This window comes from Triplophysa dalaica, chromosome 3 (assembly GCF_015846415.1).
Source record: "Triplophysa dalaica isolate WHDGS20190420 chromosome 3, ASM1584641v1, whole genome shotgun sequence".
NCBI lineage: Eukaryota > Metazoa > Chordata > Actinopteri > Cypriniformes > Nemacheilidae > Triplophysa > Triplophysa dalaica.
In genome coordinates, this window is record NC_079544.1 from 17,601,214 (window position 1) to 17,629,135 (window position 27,922).

General features: G+C 38.8%; 2 long non-coding RNA genes across 3 annotated transcripts; one reads left to right on the top strand and one right to left on the bottom strand.

Annotated features, from left to right (window-relative positions):
• The first annotated feature begins 375 nt into the window (after positions 1-375).
• LOC130417908 (uncharacterized) lies at positions 376-22,642 on the top strand. Its single transcript, XR_008906240.1, has 3 exons — positions 376-599; positions 689-782; positions 22,580-22,642. It is a non-coding gene; the product is annotated as an uncharacterized LOC130417908 (long non-coding RNA).
• Positions 4,463-27,922, bottom strand: LOC130417907 (uncharacterized). 2 transcript variants are annotated; one of them, XR_008906239.1, is made up of 6 exons: positions 27,474-27,922; positions 25,628-26,050; positions 22,914-24,681; positions 22,013-22,173; positions 14,984-15,189; positions 4,463-4,598 (listed from the first exon to the last, which is right to left on the bottom strand). It is a non-coding gene; the product is annotated as an uncharacterized LOC130417907 (long non-coding RNA). The 2 variants fall into 2 exon arrangements; XR_008906238.1 differs by having other exon boundaries at positions 22,013-24,681.

The following is a 27,922-nucleotide window of genomic DNA, read 5'->3' on the forward strand; positions in this document are numbered from 1 at the left end:
TTAGATAACAGTAAATATCCTAATTATTTAGAAGACAGCGTTGAATCATTTGCAAAAGTAGGATAATTTGTGTATATTTCAGTTTATTTGATTCAGAAGCACAGTAGTATATTTGAAGATTGTTTTTAAATTTTTTAAATCTTTTGATATCATTTATTTTTAAATGCCTTTACGTTCCTTTTTTATCCTTTAAATACTTGGAAAAATTCTGCCGCACAATCTTGTCAAAGTGTCACGTTTTTGTTTTGACTATTTGTTTGCCTATGTTAGACTTTGACATGATGATGATAACCAAAGGTCAGGACAGAACACAAAGTAAAGCTCATGTCAAAGTCACAGTTCAAATATGTGCAGTCCACCAATAGGCTACTTTAATGTATGTACTTTAGTATTCCAAAGGTTTTAGCTTATTCTTATTGTGTTGTCTGGTTAATTTTTAAAATAAGCATGACTGAAGTAAGGATTATAGTTTGATTAAGGCCCATCTGGACAATTGGACTACTGAGATGGATGACTTTGATGCTGTAGGCAGACTTCAGGAGCAAACAAGGACACCGAATGTTCCTGAACATCCTATACAAGTGGATAGACGATATCCTGTGAGGATATCATTATCATTAATGTCATTAATCTTCTGCTTATGTGTTCAAGTTACTGCTACAGCTCAACCTCACCTCTCTGTTTTTAGATGTGGCGCCATCTAGTGGTAAAGAAGAGCATGGCATTACAAGGTGCAGCGAGCACAACCTGACGAATGTCAGGATAAAAATTGGTAATTATCGGTAAGTTTTAAGATGGTTGTGATATAAGAAACATTTAAGGGTGAGTTGATAAGTTTAAGATACGTTCTTGCATAAAACACATGCCTTCTTTTGCTTTGGGTTGTTGGCGTTTTTTTCCCCCCATGGCCATATGTAAAGAGACCTGCCGCGCACTGCATGATGTCAGACACAGAGTATGTCACAGTTATTAAATAAATAAAGTACCAAATAGGACATTTCCATATACCTCTGAAGTTGGATCCGCAAATTATAAAAATAGCGTCTTAATTGTTTATAATAGTGATTTTGATTTGGTAACGTTACTCAATGGGCCCTCTGGTGGTTCAGAGGCGATACGCAACCTGGGTAACGTTAGTCTGCGTTTAACAGGATCGGCTCTGCTTGCACCAGCAATATTATCCAAGTAACCCAGAGTCCAGGCGGTAAGACATTTGTTGGTTCATGGTTAGAAACAGCTTACTGGTTTAAAGAAGTGTGACGCGTTGGACGCGTCCAGAGACATTGATGTGCTTTGGAAAAACGTGAACAAAAAAACTGGTGTAAAATGTCAAAGAATGTGATGTTTTCTCCGTCTATTACAGGCGTGTTATTTCCAAATAGGCTGCGAAACCCGCGTTTCATTTGTACAATGTCATCCACGCACATGGATCTGTACCATGAGACACTGTTTTTAAAATAAACGGGCAGTTTAATAGATAAAAGTATATTATTCTCTGGTTTAAGTGGTGTGCTGCTTTTTCGAGTTTGTTGGATATAGATGACATTTTCTAAAGTGGAAAAAACAAAGACAATTTTAATTGCATATGTTAAGAGACACTGTATGAGCGGAGATGCTGTGTTATGAGCTTCATCTGGAAGCTTGTTGCCTACCTTACGCCACATTAAATTCTCGAACCTCGTGGTAAACGTTAAAATATTAAGTTAAGTAAATATATATTTTTTAACTCTGCTTGTACTGTCATCATACTTCTATAAACCAAAAAGCTGTAAAAGGATCACACTTCTCTATAAGCTCCTACTGATCATGGACCAATGAAAGGTGAAGTGGGCGGGGCGAAATAATCGTTCAGGGACGAATTTATAAGACCCTATTTTTTTTGTGACAGCGCCACCTAACGAATCGGAGTTCAGGGGACAACAGTATGCGGACCCAAGTTTTTGAGGACGGAAAAAAGTGTATTTTTTTTCAGTATAAAAGGCAGTATTTCCACTGAATTCTGAGTACACCCAAATTCCTCTTTATTTCTTACAATTAAACCTTATTGCTAACCGCTTAATGTTGAGTAATTATTGTGACTAACTAGCATAATATAAAAACACATCAACAACAATCACTAGATTAACCACATTTCAAGTACAGAGTGAAGACAAATATAAATATAAATAAAATATCAAATTAATAGTTGAACACAAAATGTTTGGGCCTACATAAACCACATGCATGTACCACTTCATTTATGACCGACTTCATTAAATTCACCAACTTCATTGACGCCTTATTCGAGAAAAGCGTGGAGAGAAAGAGAGAGAAGTGAATTAAATAATGAACATTCAGTTGAACATATTTAACTCTCTAATTTTACATTTCGTATTTAATAGATCTAGTGACCAATAAGGCCGATGCCTATAGTAATGTTACTTGACAAATTAATTTATTAATCTTTTGTCATACTATTGCCTGCACTGAGCTTTGACCTTGAAATCACTTCATATAGACTACACAGTACATGACAAAATCAGGCAACGTGTTAATTTTGAACAGTCAATTATTATGATGTCTCAATATAAATAATGTCAAAATGAAGAGCATGCTTCATGGGGTAACCAGGTTGACTGTGAGCACATGACAATAAAAACACTAAAATTAATTTAAATGACTTAAAATGGAAAAACAATGAGCATAATTAACAAGGTTTCACAATGAAGTGGGCCTAGGACTAATAATCATCACAAAGTCACTAAATCAACATAAACTTGCCAGTCGTGCTAGCCTGACTACGTCACACTTCGTACTTGACTCAATTTCAGTTCGCTTCTGTGCTCAGTCTGATATAACAAACCAGCTCCCAGATTATATCCGGCTCCGCACCAGCCGTCCAACCAACAAACAGAGGGCGGGCTGAGAGCCGTGACGTAGACTCTAAGTGCCGAATTTAAGAATGTAGTTTAGGTTAGGAAAATCTAAAACGACAGGAGACGGTCATACTATTTGCTCTGTTGTGGAGAATATTACAAGCATTTGCCAACTAAAGCTCGAACAAGAGTTTTTGGTTCACATTTTTAAATGGAGGTGATTTCTTCTTGTTTTTTTTATGGTGAATGAAGAGCTGTATTTAACAGAACTAATCCTAACGTTGACAGTTGGCTGCAAATTTTTTCTTGTTTGTCTCTGCTGTCAAATATTAGTTTAGATGCACTTATTGTACAGTGGATGCGCAGATTTACTTCACATAATCTGTAAAAGTCTTTCACAGGCATTTTTATAGCCGGTTTTTCGCTCGATGGTTTTGTTTCCGCCGCATACCTGTGTCTACAGCGGAAGTTCGAGGCGGCTGAGCCGGTGTTGTAACCAAACGTCATGTAATTGGTTTACGGGTACACCAACGATTTTAAACTTCAGAGAAGTGCTCCCCCTCTCCCCCACGTCAAAGTAAAAAGCACAGCGAAGTAGCAGAGTTTGGTATTACCAGGCTAGTCGGCTACAGTCGCGCTACGGTTTCGTTAAACGAATATATACTTCTCCTGGCCCGCTTCAGCATGCACTGGGACTGTTTGGAGCCGAGTGTGAAGCGGCTGGGATGAGTATCAGCACCTCCAAATCTGAGGCCATGGTTCTCAGTCGGAAAAGGGTGGCTTGCTCACTTCAGGTAGGTGGAGAGTTCCTGCCTCAAGTGGAGGAGTTCAAGTATCTGGGGGTCTTGTTCACGAGTGAGGGAAGGATGGAACCGGAGATTGACAGACGGATCGGTGCAGCTTCTGCAGTAATGCGGTCCCTGTACCGGTCCGTCGTGGTGAAGAAGGAGCTGAGCCGCAAGGCGAAGCTCTCGATTTACCGGTCAATCTACGTTCCTACTCTCACCTATGGTCATGAGCTGTGGGTCATGACCGAAAGGACAAGATCCCGGATGCAGGCGGCTGAAATGAGCTTTCTCCGCAGAGTGGCTGGGCGATCCCTTAGAGATAGGGTGAGAAGCTCGGTCACTCGGGAGGAGCTCAGAGTAGAGCCGCTGCTCCTCCACATCGAGAGGGGACACCTGAGGTGGCTCTGGCATCTTTTCCGGATGCCCCCTGGACGTCTTCCCGGGAAGGTGTCTTCCCGGGAAGACCTAGGACACGCTGGAGGGACTATGTCTCCCGGCTGGCCTGGGAACGCCTCGATGTCCCCCGGAAGAGCTGGAGGAAGTGTCTAGGGAGAGGGGAAGTCTGTGCTTAGACTGCTGCCCCCGCGACCCGGCCCCGGATAAGCGGTAGAAAATGGATGGATGGATAATTACAACTCGTTTTACAGCAGTAGAGGCTTATATTGTGGCTATAGTGCATTCAAGACTATTTAGCAACTCACGGTCAACTCACTTCGGCTACATTAACTTTCCAATAAAGTTGTCACAATTGTTTAAAATGTTAAAAGAAAAAAATATGATTCACATTTGATACTCACACTCTTGTCGTCCATACCTCAGAAAAAACATTCAGATGCACCTGTTGTCGCTAAAACCCTAGAAATGCGTCCCCAGAAATGCGGTCATGAAGGTGCAGACTCTGGGCTTGCAGGTAGATGCTAACCGAAACAGCAGAGGTCTGTGCACGACTCTGATCCTGTGAAACACACAACATTCTCATTTAGTCATTTACATTTAGTAATTTAGCAGACGCTTTTATCCATTTTACAGGTGGGATGAGCAATGGAAGCAATTGGGACAGCATAAGTACAACAAAAGCAGAAGTGCAATAAAAAAGAAGACTAGTCTCATATAACCTAACACAGTATACAGAGCTGAGTTAGAGTGTTTTTTTTAATATAGAGTAGAGAAGATATAGAGTCAGAACTGAATATTACAGAACTGAGTCTCGTTGTAATATCCTCTTTGACCAGACGATGCCGCCATGTGACCGTCAGTAAAAGCAGCTCACTTCAACTGGATAAAATCTTATTTTAGATCCTTGATACATTGTGGAGTTTTACCACCTTAGAAAAAATAATAAATGTTTGTGTCCAATTCCTGTGACATCATTTGGGAGCAAATTTACACTAGCAGCATTTAACTTCTCTCAAAAGTGTGGTTTATCCTTACGATAATATGTTCCATCATCCCATATAGAGCATCCTTCTGTGGATTTGTTTTGCATGTTCACCACCAATATTCAATTTACAACATTTTAGCTGGTGTGTGTTATAATCTGAGCATGATGAAATCTATATTTCCCCTCTTTACTCTCCCAGCCTTCCTTTTGTTTCAATCTCTTCCACATTATCCCCTCCCACCATCTCTCTCTTTTTCTCCTTCCTCTGTAAATTGGGTCAGACTAGATTCTCTTAGATCTAACAGTCATGGTATGAAGCCCCCTACAGCCCCCCCCCCCCATTCAGCAGAGAGCCATAAGCATAGAGGAGTCCATGCTCACTAAAGTTTTCCACTGTCATCTTACTGGTATTCTCACCCCTCTTCAACACATCTTCATTTAGACAAGCACTCTAAATGATAAACTGCTGTATAGACACTTTTTGTGTCTTTTATAAGGGCCCTATATATTAAATAGAGTATGTTAAGTGCTTACCATTTTACATGTACGCAATTGGACTTCTAATGATTTTGAGATTTGTTGAGGGTTAATGGTAGGCAGTACTTTGCTGGCACAGAAATTTAGATGTCCAATGATACATATTTAAACTATATTACATGAGCAAACCTTCAGACTGAATGTCAGCGGGGTTGTGATGTGTCCACATGCACAAGGCTGCGGTCCGAGTGCTGAAGTTAATACTAAATTGGTAATATGCAACAGTCTGTTAAAATAAATTTTATATAGTTAGACTTATGTTTTAGACAGAATAGTTTAGAAAGGAGCAAAAGCATCATGGTGAAACAAATACCCACTTCTGTTAGAAAAATCACAACTCTTCTGCCAGCTCGACATGACGAAAATGAATTCTGTCAAATGCAATTTCAAATTTTCAGTATTTTAACACAGGAGTCAAAATCTGTCTAATGTATTTTATGAGTCCACAGGGTGTTATATATCCTGTGTGATGTTGACCTGCATGAGGCAAAATAACTAAACTTCCCCCCTTTGTCAAATAGTTCCTGACTCTAGTGAATGCCACAACGCTTTAGTTGGCTATTTCTAATAGACTAATGACGTTCGTTCCTCGTTGGCGCCATGCAGAATGTTTGTTTGAACGTGTGTGCAAGAGTGCTGTTTTTCAATTAAAATCAGAATTTTATATGAGCGTACTTGAAGATCTCAGCAGTTCTTCAGCCAAAACTCTTTTAATGATTTTATTTAACTTTTTCTCGACCTCGTGTATAATTCATAACATGCTACACTCTTGATACATGCTGTAGAACTTTTATCCCTTGTGGTTGCAACATCTTTGAGGCGCATGGTGCATCCTAGTTCACACACTTAAGAATGCGTTCAGTTGTTGATGGGAACTTATATATTTTAAAGTATTCTGTAATTTGTTTTTGATACCTTAGACCCCTTGTCACATTAGGACTAGCCTGAACCATTGCTTTAATATTAGCATAAATAAACACAATTTACTTTCTATATGTTCTTGGTTGTACTGTGAACAATTCACCTGTGCATGTTACTCCAAAGGAAGTGTTTGTAATCTTTTATCAGAATGGCTTAACCTGCTCCGCCTCTAAAATGACTTTTCTTATCAGCTAATGTCACAAAGCATTTCCTCCAACCACCTGTAACACACAGATAAAATCAAGTCCCACCTCTTTTTCTCATATTTTTTAAATTTCAAGATGTTTATTTGTCACATAAACATACAACCTCTAGTGAAATCTTGTATACTCGACTGTGCAAATTAAATATATACAATGTATATAAACCGAAATGAAAGATCTAAAATTAAAATAATTTAAAATAAAATAAGTGACTGAAAGATAGAAATGAACGATTCAGGGAATGTGGTTTAAAAAAATCAGAGACTGAAATTGTGTCGTTTCTCTTTGTAATATTTGATAATGACTTCAACGTTCCACATTTGTTAACATTTGCATTGTCTATTTAAAAACAAATGGGGACACTTCAGCTTTGTATTCCCAACTAAAACAGTGGAAAAAAGTAACGTCACAAACTGCTGCTCCTCTGTTGTGCAAAAGCTTGTGGACAATTTGATTCTGAAAATCATTTCAATAATAACATGATTTACCAAAAAACAACACACTGAAACATTTTTCTCTACACATAATGCAAAATAATTGTTTTGAAAATAAAGGCAGACATTTTTTATTATTACATGTGAGAAATAAATAACTAATTGGATTAGACTAAACAGATAAAATCCACCAAGTGTCCAGAGTAAATGTGAAACCCAAACCATAGGGGTTTGTTACAAACTATTAAGCCTTAAGTTGTGCAACCAAGTGTGGTGAATTCTTGCTCTACCTGGTGGATGTTCTGAGGGTGTATGTGTATGTATTCTAAAAACGTTCTTAAATAGTGTGATAGGCTTCATTATCCATGATGTAGAAAAGTGCACACAGTACTTAAAGGAACAGTTCAGGCAAAAACAGGCAAAAAAACTTGAGGGTAAGTCTTCATTTACTTACCCTCAAGTTGTTCCAAATCTGTATAGGTTTCTTTGTTCTAATGACAGAGAAAGATATTTGGAGGAATGCTTATTCTTGGCCACCAAAATATCTTCTTTGTTCTATTGAACACAATAGAAAATATTGTTAAGAATGTAGGAAAGCAACAGTTCTGGGAGCACTTTTGACTACCGTTGTAATTTGTCCTACTATGGTAGTCAGTGGTGGCCAAGAACTGTTCTTCTTCCAAATATCTTTCTCTGTGTTCATCAGAACAAAGGAATTCATTCAGGTTTGAAACAACTCTAGGGTGAGTAGATGTTGACAGAATGTTTATTTTTTGAAGGACTGTTCCTTTAAAGGCAACATCAGTGCAATCCACAGACTTCTGTCATTCTATTTCCAACATACCATAACCTGGAATGTACTCAACTTAAAATACTTTATTTGAAAGGCTGTAAGCAAATGGGGATCATTCACAAGCTAAAATAAACAGCAAATAATCACAGGAATGAACAGCGCTAGTAAAATCACTCTGATCTCTCTCTTAAAAACTGTAGCGCAGGCCCTCTTTCCACTATCCATTGCGTCTCTCACACTGTGCATCTTTTTCCCCCTGCCCAAACACAAACACGCACAGAAACCTTGATCTCAGGCGGTAACACACACACACACACACCCCGTCTATCGACATGAAAGCATCCCCCTCAGCTCTTTTGATGCTGTGCATCTTGGCTGATGCATCGCTGAAATAAAATGTCTGCTCTCAAATCAATACGACTCAATTCAGAGGGCTGTTGGGCCTCTCACATACACACACAGACGCGTGGTGACGGTGCCAGCGAGGATTAGAGAGAAAAGAGGTGGGAGGAAAAATACGAATAATAGTGAGAGATAAAAGCAGAGAATATAAGAGAAAGAGATACACAGACAGACACACAGAGAGGCAAATTCTATCCTTCCGTTTCATAATTTTGACGGCGTCCTTTTTTCACTCACCTGCCTCGCAGGGCAAATGGGCAAGAAAAAAGTAATGAAAAAAATCGATGTTAGCTGGTAATAAAGAAAAAGATGGAGCAGATCGTAGTCTATAGACTACTGCTGTTTATTTATCTGGGTGTAGGAAACTGCCGTCTCACCGGACTGAACGTGTCTTTAACATCGAATTCTACCTCCACGCAGCAGTACGTGAACTGCCTGCCAGCTATTGTTAAGAATCAGATTCCAATGAAAACTTAATTCCCCACTGTTTGACTGAGTCTGAATTAGCAGTTAATCAATGGCATTGGCCTACGTCTCATTTTCGTGTGTTTAAAAGGATTCATTTACTTAGGATTAGTAATCAGTATGCATGGCATCCTGATGGCCAGTTTCCTGTTTTATCTTTCTTCAAACTTTTAGCAAAACCATTTTCCAAGTCTGTGCTACAAGAAGACACAAGCAGAGAAAGAAACAGCCTGTTAGAACATTTTAGTACCTCTGTACTCACAGATGTGTATTGACAATAAAGTTGAATCTAAACTAGATACATGAATTCATTTATGATTCCAAACATTACAGGAACGGTCTAATTTGATGTCCAACTTTGGAAAATTGTCATTTTTGCTGATTATGCAAATTACAAATTGGTGTGTTTGGAGTATAAATTTAGCTCAGCCTTGAGAATTTAAAGGGACAGTTCACCCAAAAACGACAATTCTGTCATATTTACTCACAGAAATTTTAACCGAAATATCTTCTTTTTTTATCTTAATCTTTTTCAGATTAAAGAAAGCCATAGAGGTTTGAAATGACACGAGGGCGAGTAAATTATGACAACACGTGCAAAGTTTATAAAGACACAGTCCACGAGAATGACTATAATATTATAACAAAAATATTAATAACTGAGAAAAATGTAAATAATTTTCCCATTTATAAAACCAATATTTCCAAATACATTGTTTTGATTTGCTTTTTACCAATTTATTTTGTCCAATTAATACCTTCAAAGTTTTGTTTTTGTTCTTTTTGCACCGTACACATCACATGCTGATAGATTATTATACCCTGAGGGGGCATCAAAAGCATATAAACATGCCACCCCGGACATCACTTTTGAACACCACTGTACATTCAATAATTTGTTGATGCAAAAACCCAGCAGACCTCTGTACTTTAGGAAACCATATGGGCAAATATCATGCATATTGTGCGGCACAGAGATAAAAGGTGAAAAAAGGTGTGCAGGGGGTTTCGGTGGAAGCAGAGGAAGAGACAGATGACGGTTTGGGTGCTGAGTCGAGCCGGTGCCCTCTGTGTGTGTGGGAATGCCATTCAGGGTGATAACTCAACCCTGACAGCCCATGATGGAATTCATGATTGATGGAGCTCAATAGCTGCCAGTTCAATTTTCTCCTGTAATGAAAACAAGATTCACCTTTTTCTCCCCCTCTGCCTGTTAAAATCTGTGTGCGAAACAAGCCCGTCGTCTGTTACAAGGGCCCGGTGTGGTTGGCTAATGTATTTTTCTATCTGTTTGCCTTTATTCTGGCGGTTCTTGCTGGCGGTAGGCGCGAAGACGGATGGCGGGAGTGAGTTGTTACTACTCTTTGATTGTTATCGTAACATGGCGCAGAGCCTTAAGGAATCTTCTGCGAACGCTCAGGCCATATCTCAGTTTAACTCTGTACTTTCTCGACATGAGATATGTAGCATAAACCCTCCCCGCGTGATATACAAGCAAGAGACGTGCCTCCTCCCTGGTTGTTTGATTGAATAAGTGTAAATAAACATTTCTCAGGCGCATCCTGCTCCTCTTGGAGTTTAAAGTCCTCCTCCAGATATTAAAGGCGACGTCTGGGAGCTCATGGACGCATTCCAGAAAACGTCATCAAAATTAACGATCATGGATATTTTACTTTTTTCTTCCATAATCTACCTTGGTGACAATTTAATGTTGGCGTTTTAACGTTTTATGACTTACATATTCTGTTTCTCTCTCAGTCAGTTTTTCAATTTACAGGCGAAATTTTAAAACGTTATTCACAACTGGAAAGAAACTCTGTGAATCACTTATTTTTACTCTGTTGTGTAACTTCACAGCCCTCTCTTCTGAGAACTGCACATAGCACGTAACAGGGTGGACCTTGTGCATGCACAATCCGGTCTGCGGTCTGGACTAGCTCAATCGTTAACTTGCCATGCCGAGACTTTACTGCCATATTTTCGAGGAGATCTTTCGTTCTGACTAATATTCCCTGACTCTCCACACCTCGTTAAAGTATTGTTAAGGAGGAAAAACATAGGCAGATCTATGAAAGGTTTAAGTGCTATTTTTCTGTTCTGTGTAGATTGATACTCGGACTGCCAGAGGTGTAGATGCTGAGATATATTGGCGCCTGGGAGCAGTCAAATGTGGCAGGCATTTTACACAAAACGCGGGTTACGAGAGTCTGATTAATCAAAAACGACGGGAGGAATATTGGTCTGTATGCCAAATATAATGAGGTGGGATAAAATATTACAATAGCAAATATTTGCAATAGCAAAGTCTCTTTTTGGTCAAGTCCACAAAAATACAGTCTAATTACATCGTGATTTGTAAAACACCTTGTAAGGTATTGCAGGGTAACTTAAGTCCTAATGTGGTGTGAGCTAGGTTACAAAAATGTCTACTGAATCAAACATTGATCCAAACACAACTTTGGCAGTACCAGCAATGATTGAAGTGGGAAAAAGAAGTGACGAACGACTCTTACCGAAGTAATATTAACGCTAAGGTATATCATAGAAAATGATACATTGACATACACACTAAAAATGTTGGGTTATTTTCAACCCATGGTTGGGTCAAAAGAGGACAACCCCAACCTGTAGGGTTAAATTAACCCAGAAAAAGTTGACCCAACCATGGGTTCAAACCTAGCATTTTGGTCTGGAACAACCCAGCATAGGTTAATTGATAACACAACAGTTTGGTTTGTCATGTTTTTTTTATTGCATGAAATGAACATATAATACACGAATGACGAGGAGAACAAAAATAATAATAATGATAATAACAATAACAACAACAACAACAACAACAATAATAATAATACAAGTAACAATGGGGACAAAATCAAACAAACATGTAAGCAATAGAAGTTACAAGTATTAGGTTATAATTTCAATATAATATTTCCAAGAATTTGTACAAGTCTTCATAGCTTTGGTATTCAGTGGTCTAGACATATACTCTGAAAAGTGTCAAATAAGGAATTTAAGTCTGTAACCTATGCATTGTAGTTGAGTTCACAGAGTTCGCCCTGGCTTTTTGAATATGAAATGTTCCCAAAATTCTGGTACAATCAAAATTCACATAACCATTCAAATTACTAAATAGCATTTTTTAGAATGTAAACTTTGGATAAATGAAAACACACACACACACTTATCCTCAAATGGATTTTTCTTACATTTGGTCCAGAAATAAATATCCAAACCTTTATATTATTAGAAGTTTTTTATTATTAGTATTATTTTTATTAGAAGTTTAGGTGGTAAAAATGAACACATCACTGCTGTCCTTCTGAAACCTTGTATCTCCATATTTTGTGATTTTTCTTTATTTATGCCATAAATCGTTATTATAAGTCACCACTTTAAAAATGTACTTGTCAAAAAGTACAGTGTTTTTTCCATTTCCTGAAACACTGTGAATTTGGGAAAAACATTTTCTAGAACATTTCTGACTTGAATAAAACCAGATAGATTGGACATTGCCACATAAAGCACGTTTTTATGTTAGCTGACAAAACATTTTTACAGTGTAATGTGAATATTTGTTTTACTTAAAAACCACACCAGACCAAAACCGCTCGAAATGTGAAAAATAACAAACTTCATTTCACATTCAAAGTGATAGTGTTGGTGTTTTTCCATGCTACACCTCATAAGAGCGCCCTGCTGTTCCAAGACTCAAAAAATCACCCAGCCCAAGCATACTTTGAATATTTTACAAAAGAGTCCTTTAAATCCCCAAAATACGAGGGCAAATACAAGATGCTTGTACGTGAGCCCGTGCCCTTGACCCTGGAGTCTCTCAGGAAGACCTAATAGCTCCATTTTCCCAAAGCTAAAAGTGTAAACACCAAACATATGTGGCTGCATGACAGCTTCCAGAAAAATGCCCAGTGATTTTAGCGAGATGCCAGAGATCAGATCATTTTAAGCTTGCTGTGAGAATACGATGGACTGTAGCAAACTGGAAAAGGCTGGTATTGATCTGCACGAGCCAACGCGTGCTTGTGTGAGAGCAAGCGAGAAGAGAAAGAGAGATTTCACGGTGCGGTAGATGAAGGGAAAAGATAGAACTTGAGTGAAGGTAAATCTGCTCTTGTCTCCCAGTGTATCACTGCCCATGCTAACCTTCGTTGCTGCTTGTCACTTCCATTTGTCATGGCATTTTCTCTAGCAGTGTGAATTACGCTCTTCACTGTAAGCACATTAACCGGTGGGCACACAATTATTTTTTAAATCTGGCATGCATTAGCGGAAATATTTCAGGCTCTTCAACATTCATTTACACAGATTTATTAATTTCTTAATCAGTCATTGGGGGGGTATATTTATAATATTTGAGCAGCAGGTTCTCAATAGCTCTCATAAGACGCTATGTCTGTGTTTGCAATACACAATTACTTTCCCGCTAGCAACCCAAGTGAAAACAGGACAACTGTTTAAAATAGTTCCAAACAAAGGAGAATCGTTGCATTTCTCTGAACAATAAATAGCGATGTCTCGTTTCTAAATGAATCCTTGTTTTGAACAATTCAGACAAATGGTTCACCGAGGCATCCTAAAGATCTGCTATCTGAAGAGGTGGGTACTTCGAAAGAATTCGTACTTTGTGAATCCTACAAAAATGAACGATTACTAGAAAAACGCAGTACTGAAGCCCAACCCCTAACCCTAACCCCATCCCCAACCTAACGTCACTGGTGCGAAGGCGAATGGTACACAAATTTACAAATGAGATTGTACCAATAAGGAGCCGAAGAGATGGCGTGTTTTTGTATGCAAAGCCCGGAAGCAAGTTGGCATTTAAGTACTTCTGCTTACATCGCTTAAAACGTTTTTTGAATGAGTTTTTGGTAAATCGCCGATATAAGGTCTGTGGTAAACAAAACCTTAAAATATTTTCACTAGGGGTGGGAATCTTTTGGTTCCTCACTATTCGATTTATATCAATTCTTGGGGTCACGATTCGATTCAAAATCGATTCATGATTTTTAATAACGATTCTTCCTCAAAATTCGATGTGATACATGTTTAGATTTTATTCCATTTTGCTGGAATGAATATGAGTCTTTACGTTTAGTGTTCTCAAAGTACTTCATCTTCTCTTAAGAAACCTTGCATATTACATATGTCTTGTCAATCTTCTTACCATAGAGTTGATCAAATCTGAAGTATATTTATTTTACCCCCACAATCGCTGTTGCTGAGCTGAAGCTGTGCGGTCTCGCGACTGCGTGCCTGTGGTTGTGACATTGATATCGAGTGACCTTAAGTGTAGTCTGTTTATAGCATCGTGTTAGTTTTTTACTTCTGGCGATTGTATTTCAAAAGTAAAAAATGTTGTGTTCATTTGTAAAGATTATCTTGATAGACAAAACATAAATCATAAAACTTTGTTCATCACAGAGCTTATTTTTGCGATCTTGGGAAAAAGTCTATGGGAAAAATGCATAGGCTTTCGGTCGAGGGAACCAGCGTGGCACCAACAAAGGGTTAAGTCTACAAAAATATGTCATCTCTGAGTCTCTACATTCCTAAGAATTAGCCGAAATTAGCCACATCGTAAAATAGTTAAGTTTTGTCATGAGATTGTGTTGCTATATCTGTACATTTAGTAAATTTCTGTAGATTAAATTATGATTTGCAACAACTCTGCAAAGTATAGTGATACTACTTGATATTGTGATAATTCAGTTGATATTATATGGTAAGATATGTTTAGGGTGTCGTGACAACCCTTACAGGAAAAAGATGATTCAACAAGTGAATTTCCAGTCACATTTGTGTCTCGTATAGAGTAAAGTAATCAAATTACTGCTGTTCTTTTTCTGTTTGCTATAATATTAACTTCTTTGGAACCAAGGATGTTCAGATATTTGTATCACATTATGAATTGCGATGTGGAAAAAACAAACATATAAGACAAAGACTAATGTAAACAAAACAGTTCACAGCCAACTCATACTGCATTAAAAAACAGATGCATTATCTGTCACTGCTATCAGCAAAGCAATTTACCAAGCATACAAAAACATTTTTCCCCACTGATAAATAGAAAAAGATGTGTTGTTCTGTCAAAACAATAGTGCGGCTATGGACAGACACGGTGAAACTAAAGCAAAACAACTGCACTTAGAAGCGAAACTCAAACCTCTCTGGCTAACTTACCCCACATGCCTCTGTGCGCCAATGGCTTCCTATGACATCTCAGCTCCCCCTTCTCTTTCCAAACAAAGCCAGCACTTGTTCATCTGCTTGATCAGTGGTCCAAAGTAGTGGGCCGGCTACACGTTTCAACACTAGGACCTGCAGGCATCCTGGAGATTGGGTTTCATTGCCATTGTTCCTTATTGCCATCGCAGGCTCTCCGCACGCTGGAATGAAAAGCAGAGGTATGCTCAATTAATTTGTTTCGAAGCAAAAAATTCACTCTCATTCCTCAACGCTTGGCTGAAAAATGACCTGTGATCTTCTACCATGCTATTTTGAACGGATGTTTTCAACTTAATCACCCGTTTTATTTGATACTTTATTCTCTAAAACAAGAGTTCAAATTGCATTAATTTTCTCTGTTCATTCTTTTTAATTTATGTAAGTGGTATTGATTATGTTTCAGATTCCCTTTAAATTCCTTAAAAGAAAAAAAAAATGAATTAAATGAGAAATAGACAGTATACAGTAGTTGAGATTTGTTAAAATAAAATAAAAATAAAATTCTTGAAGTTCTTATTAAAATCTCATTGCAGTCTCTTGTGTATTGGCAAATCAGAGCACAGTTTATGAAACGGAAATCTTTTCCTACTTAAGAAACACACATGAAATTACTTTGATCTTTTTTCTCTTGAAAGAGACATAGACATTAAGTCTCATTTTCTCTCCATTTAATATCATTACTGTCGAGGTAAAACAATTAAATTAAAGTAATCTCATATGGGACTTTTCATTTCTAAGGGAAGTGAAAAACAAACTTTCGTTTTATCACTAGAAGCTTTTAGACGTATAGAGTTTGTTGACATGCTGTGCTCCATACGGTAAGCAGGCCGCCATATTTGCGCTCTGAGGCGTGAAATCTCTTTACTTAACGCTTTATGAATGACAACTAGAAACTAAGCGCTGTGCTCAACTCAAGTGGGTGAGATTTCCCATCCGCATGTGCACAGAAACATATAGACGCAGAGTCTCAGAACAGGTGCTGGGGCTCTGTGAAGATCATGGGTGTGGGCATATGCCTGTAACAGGACCTCCTCTCGGGGAGCAAAAGAAGCCCATCGGGGAGTCTGTGACGGAAGAGATGTATATTTTTTCCTACCCCGGCTACAAAGAGGCAGTAAACAAAGCCAGGGATTTTCAGAAGAACCGAAAAGGTTTCCTTCTCCTCAAAATGGATACCATTCCACAAGATTACTTATTCTCTCTCTCCTAATTTCTCTTTTCTATCTCTCTCTGTTCCTTTTCGGTTCCCTGTGGAATACGCTCTGGTATTTATTTACCTCTGTGTTGAATGGAGCGGGGGTGGAGTCCGGCTCACGTATTGAGGATGTATTATAGCTTCATTCTGGGCTGAAAGAGTCACTTGTGTGTTTTGCAGGACGCTGGCATTTAAAGAGATGACAGAGCATCTGTGTGTGCAGGGCCGTAGAGGATCAAAGAATATTACATCAGCGTCCGCCTCTCTCTGGTTAGAGAGACAAAGCAAACACTTCAGCGGTACATAAATTAGTACTTTTTCACAGGTTCCTTTATAGCCAAGTCATTTCACAAGTTAAAAGTGTTCTTGCACTGTAAAATATACACTGCACACATCATATTGACAAATAGTCACCATGCCAGTTGGTAGTAAAAGGATTTGATGTTAGGCCACATCACACTGCTGTCCGTCTCATAGTGAGGATCAGTGATGGTGAAGAGTCGGTGTGAAACAGAGAAAAACACCTCCTCACACCTGCCACTGAGCTGTAAACTGACTAAATGTGTGAATGTTCCTTCAGCCAGATCTGATGGACTGTTGTTGCCTCACTATGTCGTCTTGCCCTCTCTTATCTTTTACCTTCTCATTTCTTGTCTTAACTCTCTCTCTTCTCTTCTCTTCTCCATCTCATTTTATTTTGTCTCAAGTCTCACTCTTCGCTATTTTGTTTTCTTTTGTGCCATCTCATCTTTTTATTTTGTCCATCTCACCTAGTGTTGTTTCATCTCTTTCTCTTCTCCATCCAATTTGTCTTGTCTCATCTCTTTCTCACCCCATCTCATTCTGTCTTCTCATCTCCCTCTCTTCTCCATCTCATTTTATATTGTCAAGTCTTACTCGTCTCTATCTTGTCTTCTTTTGTCTTGTCTTTTATCTTGTCCATCTCATTTTGTGTTCTTTCATCTGTTTCTCTTCTCCATCTCATCTTGTCTTGTCTCACGTCCTTCTCTTTATCTCATCTGGTTTAGTCTCATTACTTTCTCTTCTCCATCTCTTCTTGACTTCTCTAATGCTATCTCATCTTGTCTCATTTCTTTCTCTTCTCTGTCGCACCTTGTCTTGTCTCATGTCCTTCTCCATGTCTTTTCTTGATTTGACTCATTTCTTTCTCTTAATCATCTCATCCAGTATTGTCTCATATTTTTTCTCCCCATATTGTCTTGTCTTATCTCTTTCTCTATCTATCTAATCTTGTTTTGTCTCATGTCTTTCTCTTATCCATCTTATCTCATCTCATCTCATCTCATCTCTTTCTCTTCTCTGTCGCATCGTGTCTTGTCTTGTCTCATGTCCTTTTCTTTGTCTCATCTTGTTTTGTCTCATCTCTATTCTCCATCTCTTCTTGTCTCCTCTAATCTCTTTTTCCCACCTTGTCTAGTTTTGTCTTAACTCTATATCTTATGCATCTCATCTTGTTTTGTTTCATCTTTTTATAATTTCCAGGTAATCTTGTCTTTTTAAGTTTTGTGTTGTGTCTTTCTCCATTTCATCTCATCAGATAAAAAACAATAATAAACATTTCACAGATTGTTTACTTATTATCAAATGTAGTACGTAAACATTTGAGCAGAGATTCTCTTCTTTTCATTTCCTTCTCATTTCTTTTCTACTCATCTCTTCTCTTTAAGCCTTTAAACATTTTCTTATCAGCTCTTCATTTCCAGGCCGCCAGCAGAACTTTAACTTCACATTCTCCCTGTTTGCATTTTAAGAAAATTCATCTCATTACATCAGCTATCCATTAAAGAGTTGGAGGGCCACTTTACTTTACGAGGACATTCATCTAAATGTAATTCTGAAATGCACTTTTTATAGAGAAGAGAAATACACCATCTCAAGGACACCACCTGTCAGTCTCAGATTGATGTGCCATTCTAATTCGGCTTTACAGAGAAAGCAAAGACTGAAGATTCATGAAAAGAAAAGTTGTCCGGCAGCTTGCTAATCTTTCTCCTTTGGTGTCTCTGTGCAAGACAGGTCACAGACCTTTACAGCATATATCTAATGTTGAGATTTGGGAGTCTCTGAAGTGATGGACTGAAGGAATGTTTCTGGGGTTTGAGAACTCTATTAGAACTCTGCAAATGAACAGTCTGCGGGGAGGTTTTCAAGGACTCTGCCAGCTTCAAAGCATTCAGAGAGGGCAGGGGAGAGAGCGCGAGTGAGCGAGAGAGAATGCATTAAGGTAGGAAGGGTAAGATGAGAATTCAGGAGTAACTGATAAAGATATTCCTCGGCTGAACTTCAGCTTTGGAGGGAGACATGCTTGAAGATCAGACCCTACTTACGTATCGACAAGACTAATTTACACAGGCACGGACAGAAATGGTGTGTTAGAAACGTCACATTGCTGTTGCTTTACAGAATAGACAAATTCAAATTTTCAGATTTTCAGAAAAAGTTGTGAAAAGTGTGTATGACATTCAGGTGCAGAAATATTGCTTTGGAGTGACTAAATAGCGAAAGTCAAAAAAGCCCACCCTACATCTGTCTATAATATTCCGACCCAGAAATATGATCTGTCCGAGCTCTTTTTAAACAGGAGAAGAAAAAGCATACATTTGTGAGATAATAACAGTGATGTTTGCTTTAGCAGGCACCACTAATCACACATGCTGTAAGAGGCCATTTAGAGCCATTTGAGAGCACATGATTATATGCACTTATATGCAAACATAAAAATATCCAACAGAGGATGCTGATGTAAACCCAGAGCTCTTGGTAAAATACTTAAATGTTTTTCTTTATTCTACATTGCATTAAGCAATAAGTATAAAGATACAAGTGCTCTTATCAAGCAGAAAGTTGGGTGGAAAACATTCAGTCGATTGAGATTACAGGGAGGAAAATACCTGTATGTGGTTTACATAGTATGCACGTTTTTAAGCCTCAGCTGTTTCATTTTAAATCTTTAAAGCTTTAAAGAAGGAACGGCAGGCTAAAACTGAGTGATTGAAATAGCAAGAGAGAGAGAGAGAGAGAGAGAGAGAGAAAGTGATGGAGGGATGGTAGGTGAAAAATTATACAAAAATTCCCCTGCCAGAGCAATCGGAAGGATATAGGAATTCTGTGCCAATGGTTAAGGTCAGGCCTGCTTATTCTCAGGATAAAGCTCCACTGAGGGCTCTTGGCTGTCAGATAAACAACTGACTTATTTTCTTTCTCTAAAGACACATGTAAGTTGATAAAAAATAACCACAAGACTGTCAGCTGATTTCAGCCGCAGTGCAAAAGTCACCTTTTCTTTAGCTGTATCAACACAGATTACCCATAGCCTACCCAAAAATATATTCATATTTTCTAGAGAATATTATATTATACTAAATACATTTGCACATAATGGAAACAAGAGCTTTTAATTTTTTGTGTACTATTAAATATATATTTTAAGTACCTGTCAAAAGTTTGTAATATATATAAATATGTATATATATATTATTTTTATACAGTTAATATACAGGAAAGTGTATTTTTTCTACAACATCTGATGATCTTTGCTAATTTCAGCACCGTATAAACACTTGCTCTCACTAAACCATTTTTTTATTTGTTTGAATATTAAAGTATTCTGCAATATCGTGTAAATAATTCAATAAAAAATTTAATCAATTGACAGCCGTACTAAAACACTACATCAAACACTGCAAAGCTAAAGCACACATAATGCAAAAGCATTTCTAGATATAACATTCAGGACTTGAGACACGTGTGGCCCGTAAAAGCAAGCAATAATGATCTAATAATCACATCTGTAAACCACTGGCAGACACCAGGACGGGTGTGTTTACATAGCCTAAAGTCATATGGCAGGTCTCTGCGTATGGGGCAGCCAGATTTTGCTGCTGGTTGTCTGGGTAAAGATGGCTTCCTGTTGCCTGAGCACCGCTCACATGTCTGGCGACAGTTCTGCGTGTCTGTCTGTTGTCAAACATTCAACTTGTTTATTCTTCCCTCCTATGGAATGACATGTTTTCCTGTGTTGGGTCTTACCAATATATGTCAACCCTATAGACACAGACACATGGCCTCACACACAAAACTTGTATGCAAATTTTCATCTTCAGAGATGTCTGCCTGACTGGAGGGTCTGGTTCATTAGTGGTGCTGCTTTGAGAGCCTCCAGTCAGACAGACATCACTGGTGGACTCTCCCTATTGTGGTGGAAGTGCAGTCTCTTCCCAGCTGAAGTGATGTGACCGTTGGGTGTTGTTGGGCTGAGCCATTTCCACTCTGGCTAGCGGCTAGGAGGTGGGCTTCAGTTGTAAAAATAGGGAAAGCAAACAGGCAAAGAACAATGAGAGCAGTAAAATACTGTTTCACCGTGATGTGCTAGCTAGAGGAGCCTCCACCCTGCAGTGACCGGACCCGACCCGACCCATGGTGCTGGATCAGTCCCTCGCTGGCATTTCCTTACATAAACTTTAAGTGGATTTAGACCAATTTTGCCAACTTTTCTTTTTTACTTTTTTTTGGAAGCAAAAACAGAACATGGCACATAAGTTTAACTTAATGTCTATCCATACATAAGTCAAACAATAATGTTTCCTGATGCCACAAACACAACCTATTTTTCATTTTTAAGTAATCCATTCGTCATGGTTAAAGGTCCAGTGTATGTATTTTTGCAGCATGTAGTGGTGAGGTTGCGAATTGCAACGAACGGCTCACTCCACATATGTGTGTGTGTTTGTATTTGACTTTTTTTGTAGTGATTTATATGTTATATTATTTAATAAGGGAATATCTATATATATACTATGTTTGTTAAAAATGTTTTTTTCCTGTATAGCTGCTTTGATAAGATATATCAGAAATAATTTAGGATGACTTAAAATAATTTTTGTTCTTGCCATCAACACACTAATTTAGCCGTATACCTTATGTATTTTTTTTGTTAAAGCACAAGAGGAGAAGGACTTCTTCTTGTTTCAAAGGGTTTTCATTAGTTCATGCTTCAAGACTTTGGGAAAAGTAGGAAATGGCACTGTTGAATGAAAGGAAAACACTGAATGTAAAACACATTACATAATTGAAGCTCAGGCCCAATTTACCACCTCTCTGATCGAACAATCTTTTCAAAGATGTGCTAACAATCATTGCTTGAAACAAGGACACCAGACACTTACATGCTGCCATCATTCACCCACATGTATGGTTTTATTTTTTAGACTTTTAAATGTAATTTCAAAACAGACTTAATAAGGTGTTTACTGTGTCATTTGCTAACATAGCAAACATTTTTTAATCGGGGAGGTGTGGAATATTTTTGATGTGAACTATTTGTTCAAATTCAGCACACAACACCACCTCTTAAGGATTCTTTGAGAACTTGATAGACTAGTATCTATGAACGCATTTACTTTTTATCATGAAAGGCTATCTGTGAGGTCTCAGAGGCTCTTGAGGTTACTGAAGAAGCTGTAAAGCGACTGAAGTGTTGGAGGGTGGAAACGGCCTGTTTTTGAGCTCCAGGAAGGACCGTTGTACTTAACCATCTGTGTCCACAAACCGTGAAACAATCTGATGCTTTCTCACCCGTTTAAAAGACTCACATGAGGCCTTTAATGTCTTCGCAAACATTCATGTGCTGCTAAGGCGCTTTTAGACTCCCAAGCCCTATATACGCATCGCTCCACGGTAACAGAGTGTTTGTGCCCATAAATTATGAGGCTATTTACTGTCCAAGTTTCTGCCCATGTACTTTTCCTTCCGGCAGGTTTAATGCTCACCTGAGGGCTCCTGGATCTATTTCACACTCCACTAGGTCTTTGGAAGGGGCTTGGCTGAGGACAAGGGGCTTACAGTCTCTGCCATCAAAAAATCTCAAGTGTCTCTCCAAATCAATCGGGATGGGAATCTCCTCTCAGACCGCAAACACAGGAAGCTTTACCTGTGAAAAGACACAGTCACACACATGTAGACAAGACAAGAGTGAAACTGTTATATTTGTCCTGCTGACTCTTCCGTCAGGCTGTTATCCTTTGATGATGATCAAAGCCCAGGCAAAGTGTGCCCCTAATTTCCCTGCTTTGGACAGTTTCCTTCTCCTTCAATCTCTCCTCATCTCTCCCTCTCTCTTTATGCCCTTCTATTTCTTTACTTTTGCTCTTTTTTCTATATATTTCTATATAGAGCCAATGAAAAAATGAACAGTTTTACTGTTCTACAGTTTTACGGCTTTTAAAATTGACGTGTTTAGGTAATAAGATCATTTTTGTTTCGTTCTGTGAACTAGTAACAGCATTTTTTTTTTACCAAAAATAAAATATTATTTCTATTTCCATTTTTTTTTGCAGAAAATGAAAACTGGAGAAACAGGTTAAAATAACAGAAAACTGGACTATTGTTCACTGGAAACTGGAAAAGAATACAATACATCTAGGAATGCTGATTTGAAATGAACATTTGGAGCATCCTGCCTGTTTAAAAGTCTGCGCTAACCAACTGGCCCCCATCTTCACACAGATCTTTAACAGATCTCTGGAGCTGTGCAAAGCTCCCCACAGCTTCAAACCCTCCACTACCATTCCGGTCTCCAAAAAATCCTAAATCACTGGACTTAACGACTACAGACCTGTAGCTCTCACGTCTCAGGTTATGGAGTCATTTGAGAGATTGGTCCTGGCCTACCTGAAGGACATCACTGGACCCCTCCTCGATCCTCTTCAGTTTGCCTGGAGAGCAAACAGGTCTGTTGATAATGCAGTCAACAGAACTTAAAGAACTATCATAATGCAAAGAACTTATTTGTGGACTTCAGTTCGGCCTTTAATACCATCATGCCTGACCTTCCCTCAGACAAACTGACCCAGGTCTCCGTGCCTACCCCGATCTGTCAATGGCTCACTAACTTCCTTAAAGATAGACAGCAACTAGTGAAGCTGGGTAAACTCACATCCGGGACTCTCACAATCAGCACTGGTGCCCCTCAGGGATTCTCCACTGCTCTTCTCACTATATACAAACAATTGCACTGCAATAGACTCCTCTGTCAAGCTCCTGAAACTTGCAGTTGACATTACCATCATTGGCCTCATCCACAATGGAAACGAGTCTGCTTACAGACAGGAAGTTGCAGAATTGGCTGTCTGGTGCAATCACAACAACCTGGAGCTCAACACGGTCAAAACAGTGGAGATGATCGTAGACTTCATGTGAACAACCCTGCACTCCCCCCACTCACCACAACACTGTGGCTTCAGTAGTCATTCAGGTTCCTGGGCACTACCATCTCTTAGGGCCTGAAGTGGGACACTCAAATAGACGCCATCCCTAAAAAACCCCAGCAGAGGTTGTTCCTCCTTCGCCAGCTAAGAAGTGCTCACACAGTTCTAGTCGGCCATCATTGAGTCTCATCTATAACTGATGGTCTGGTTTAATCAGTTGCTTACGTGTAGTCTTTTAATAGAGATGTTACGCTTGATTGATTTCTTACTTCTGAGTTGAATGTGCCAGCTCAAATTTGGATATGAAATCGTGACAAAGGCTATTTCTTCAGTTTGTTATGTTCTTAATGAATCAAAATATATTTATTTTTCAGTTTTGTCTTTACGACATGTTGTCTAATTAACTATTAAAATGATAGTTCACCAAAAATAAAAAAGTACTGTCATCATTTACCCTCCCTCTTTTGATTTCAAAACTGCAGGACTTTCTTTCTTCCGCAGAACACAAAAGATATTTTCAAGAATGTTGTCAACTGGACCCCATTCACTTGAATAGGTTTTGTGTCCGTACAAAAGAAGTGAATGAGTACCGGTGCTGTTCAGTAACTTTTTTCAAAATATCATCTTTTGTGTTTTGCAGAAGAAAGAAAGTCAAGCAGGTTTGGAATGACATTTCTTTGTTTGAGATACAAGAGATCTCATGTCTGGTGGTCTATGTGCAAAGTTACTGTATTGCATGTCTTTCTTTATACTTATCTCTTGTTCCTCTGCCACCTCACTCTTCTTCAACCTTTTCCTCTCTCTCTCTCTTGCTGTTTCTCTCCCATTGTGTTCTTATCTGTCACTGCTTCTTCCTGTCTCATGTTTCCACACATATGCACACTGTCAACACTCAACAACATAGTGGAATAAACCCTCACAGCCTCTTCTCTACTCTCACTCCCTTAAAACTGGTTCCCTCTCTCACTTTTTGATGGCAGATTTATGAGAATAAATTAAGAAAACTATTCCTTTGTGCGTTTGACTGTTCAGTGTCACATCGCACATAGAAGACTCCTGTGCTGTTGTTGCCACTCCGACTCCGAGATGATGGCGTTTTTGTGATAGATCTCTCTCCACAGACGGCATCTCTCTCAGCGCTGACAATTTCCCGTGTCATCTCACGGTTTTGTGGGTGATGGCTGACCTCTGACCTTTGGATGAGGCCATCCTGTGCAGACAGGTGATGACAGCTGGCAGAGAGAGGCAGACGCTATTTGGGCTTGTCAGGCTTTGAAATGCATCCCATTAAAGGCCCAGCCCGAAAAAGCTCTCCTGAGTGGAGTCTGATGTGTCTGATTGCTTTCGTTCTGACATGTCGGAGTTTGGTGGGTTTGTTTGAAATGTCTTCATGCGTGAATTCCAGCCTGTTCTTCACTTGATATCTTAAAATCCAAGTCAGAAACTCAAAGCTATATATTCAACACTACACTCAAGTTCTTTGGGATGACTGAGGTGCTGTGTAGAACCGCTGAAGAACCATACGGTGCTATATTGCACCCCGGTCACCCCAAAGAACCACTGAAGGACCAAGATATGGTGCTATAGCACTAAAAGTGGTTCCCCTATGATTACGAGCAAAGAACCACTTTAGTGCTATAGCTCATTTTTGGAGTGTAATACCAGGAAGCATGTTTTTAGTTATCAATTTATCCATGGGTTTCTTTCATGTCTTTTATTCCTTGGAAGCCTTTGATTTTTATCAAAATTCTTTTATTTTAGAGATGCAATCTGTAACTTTTGCCTCTACATTGCCAACTCTGTTTGAAACAAAAAATTATAGGTTACATAGGTATTATTTTTATGTGGGTTAATAAACATATATTTGCCACAAAATAGTATTTGACCGCTCGATTTATATCATTATTTAATAAAATAATTATTATTAAATTATATTTGTATTTTTTTTATAATTGTATTATATATTTTTACCTTAAATATTCTAAGTATTATAAATACTATAAGTTAAAAATAAAAAAATGATGTGATACTGCCATACAACATGGCAACATTTAAGTCTCCTGCTCTTTGGAACAGCCTTTAAGCACACCTCTGTGGCCTTAAAACGCTGCTCACCAAGTTTTGGAACACAGCATATATCTCAACCACAAATGTATTGTAAATCACAGACCTCATTACCTCCAAGCATAAGATAAACATGGGCTTCTGGGAATTGTAGTTCCTCTTATACATCATGCCTTAATACATAATGCAGCCTGGTGAGGTCAGGAGAGCGATGTATACACTGATGGCTGCTAATTGGGCAACACTAGTGTTAAAAGCAGAAAGCCCAATGGCCCAGCCCAGTCTAGAGGAGAGAGAGATAGAGAGAGAGAGAGAGAGGCTCATTAGTATATCCCCACTCAGGCCTGCCCTCACTGCTCACCTGTCAGTAAGGCAGATAGACAGTAATGGCTTCTGTTTGTAGCTGTGGGTGTAAATGTATATGTGTGTGCGTGTGTCTAAAGGTAAGTGTGTGTGTGGTGATTCTTTCTTCCTTTTTTTTCCCTGCAGCTGCATCTTACAGAGGTGGGAAAGAAGCAACCGAGCAGTATGTCTGGTCTGCAATGGGAAAAAAGACAGATCTGTTTGCTGGAGGTGTTAGAAAACATTGTGCATTAGATCGCAATTGTACTGTCATCTAAAGTTTACATTACTTACTTACATTGCGTTTTCATACAGCCTCTAACATTAAAACATATTGTGCTGCATAATTTTACAGTTATTATTATAGTTATTTTAACAGTTAGTACAGTAGTAAAACTATAAGTAAAATACCCAAGTTTAACTTGTAAAAATGCCTGTTAAAAAACTGACATACATACATTCCATTCCATTCCATTCCATTCCATTCCATTCCCTACCGCTTATCCGAACTACCTCGGGTCACGGGGAGCCTGCGCCTATCTCAGGAGTCATCGGGCATCAAGACAATTTTTCCAGAGATGCCAATCAACCTACCATGCATGTCTTTGGACCAGGGGAGGAAACCGGAGTACCCGGAGGAAGCCCCGAGGCACGGGGAGAACATGCAAACTCCACACACACACAAGTCGGAAGCGGGAATCGAACCCCCAACCCTGGAGGTGTGAGGCGAACGTGCTAACCACTAAGCCACCGTGCCCCCCACTGACATACATCTAAAAGGCTAAATTAAATTAGCTTTTTAAAGGTGAACTGTGTAAGTAACAGAGACCACTATTGGCGTAGTTGGAAATTGCGACCTAAAGCTCCGCCACCATCCTCTCCCTTCTATTAGAGTAGCTACGGTTGCCGTCACAGGACAAAAGGGTTCTGTAAAGGATAGCGGCCATTATCGGTGGTGTTGATAATTGCAATCTACATCTCACAGGCGAACAACACACTGAAGTTATGGACACAGGACAGAGATGTCGTCGTCTGAGACAGCAGAGAGTAACCTTTGCAAATCAAGTGACGAGGTTTATTTACAAAGAAAAACAAATTAATTAAATTGACTTAATTCATCATTTACTCTAATCGTTATAGTGAAAATTATTGTTACTTGTATAACATTGTGTCAGTGATGTATTTGCTTATTTTGCATAGCATTTTTTGGCACGGTAACTTGGTTCGTAACATACAGCCTATTTAAACCGCTTGCTAATGCTAAAGTAAGGCATCACCCCAATTGATCAATTGTATCTTCTCAAATCTTCGTTGACACTGTATTACTGATAAACTATGCAACGTGGAAGTTTGGATTTTATCCTATCAATTATTAAATTACACATTTGTATGCACAGAAGCTAAGCAGTATTATAATATAATTTACACCCGATGTATGCAAATTATAGTTGTAAAAATGATTTCTAACTTGATTTGCATACGGCCATGCAAAAAGGAATTATAGTACAATAACAAAGTGCTAAAAACAAGAAAAACTCACTTGATGCTCATGCTCATCTATTAGCTAAAGCTATCAAACAAACAGTTCACTTATATTGCGGAAATTAGACAAATTTACCGGTCCAGCAGAAAGCTTGCAACTTCGGCGTCGCTTAGCAAACCCTTTTCCTGCTTCAGTGCCCTCCATTTGGGAAAAGCCATGCCGATGTTTATTCGGGTTTTCTGCCGTTTTTTGTCTCGACTTAGCCTTGCTGCGTCGTATTTTCTCTTTTTTGAACGAACAGATTGACGCTCTATCGGCTCTTGTGCGGAGTATGTGTGGTCCGCCATTAGCGCAAATTTTGCTTCTTACTGCAACAAAGAACCGTTTCTATTTCTACTAAAAAACACGACAAGTAAATTTTGTTCTTGTTCTTCCTCTTCTTCTGCTAATCCTTCTATGTAGTCGCTTTGAAGCTGCCCCAAAAAACAGCCGAAGAAGAAGAACATATTCTCGCGCATCCTTCGTTTTACGAAACGCGCTCAGTTTGTCCGTGTAGTGCTACTATAGAAACATGGCTGTGCACA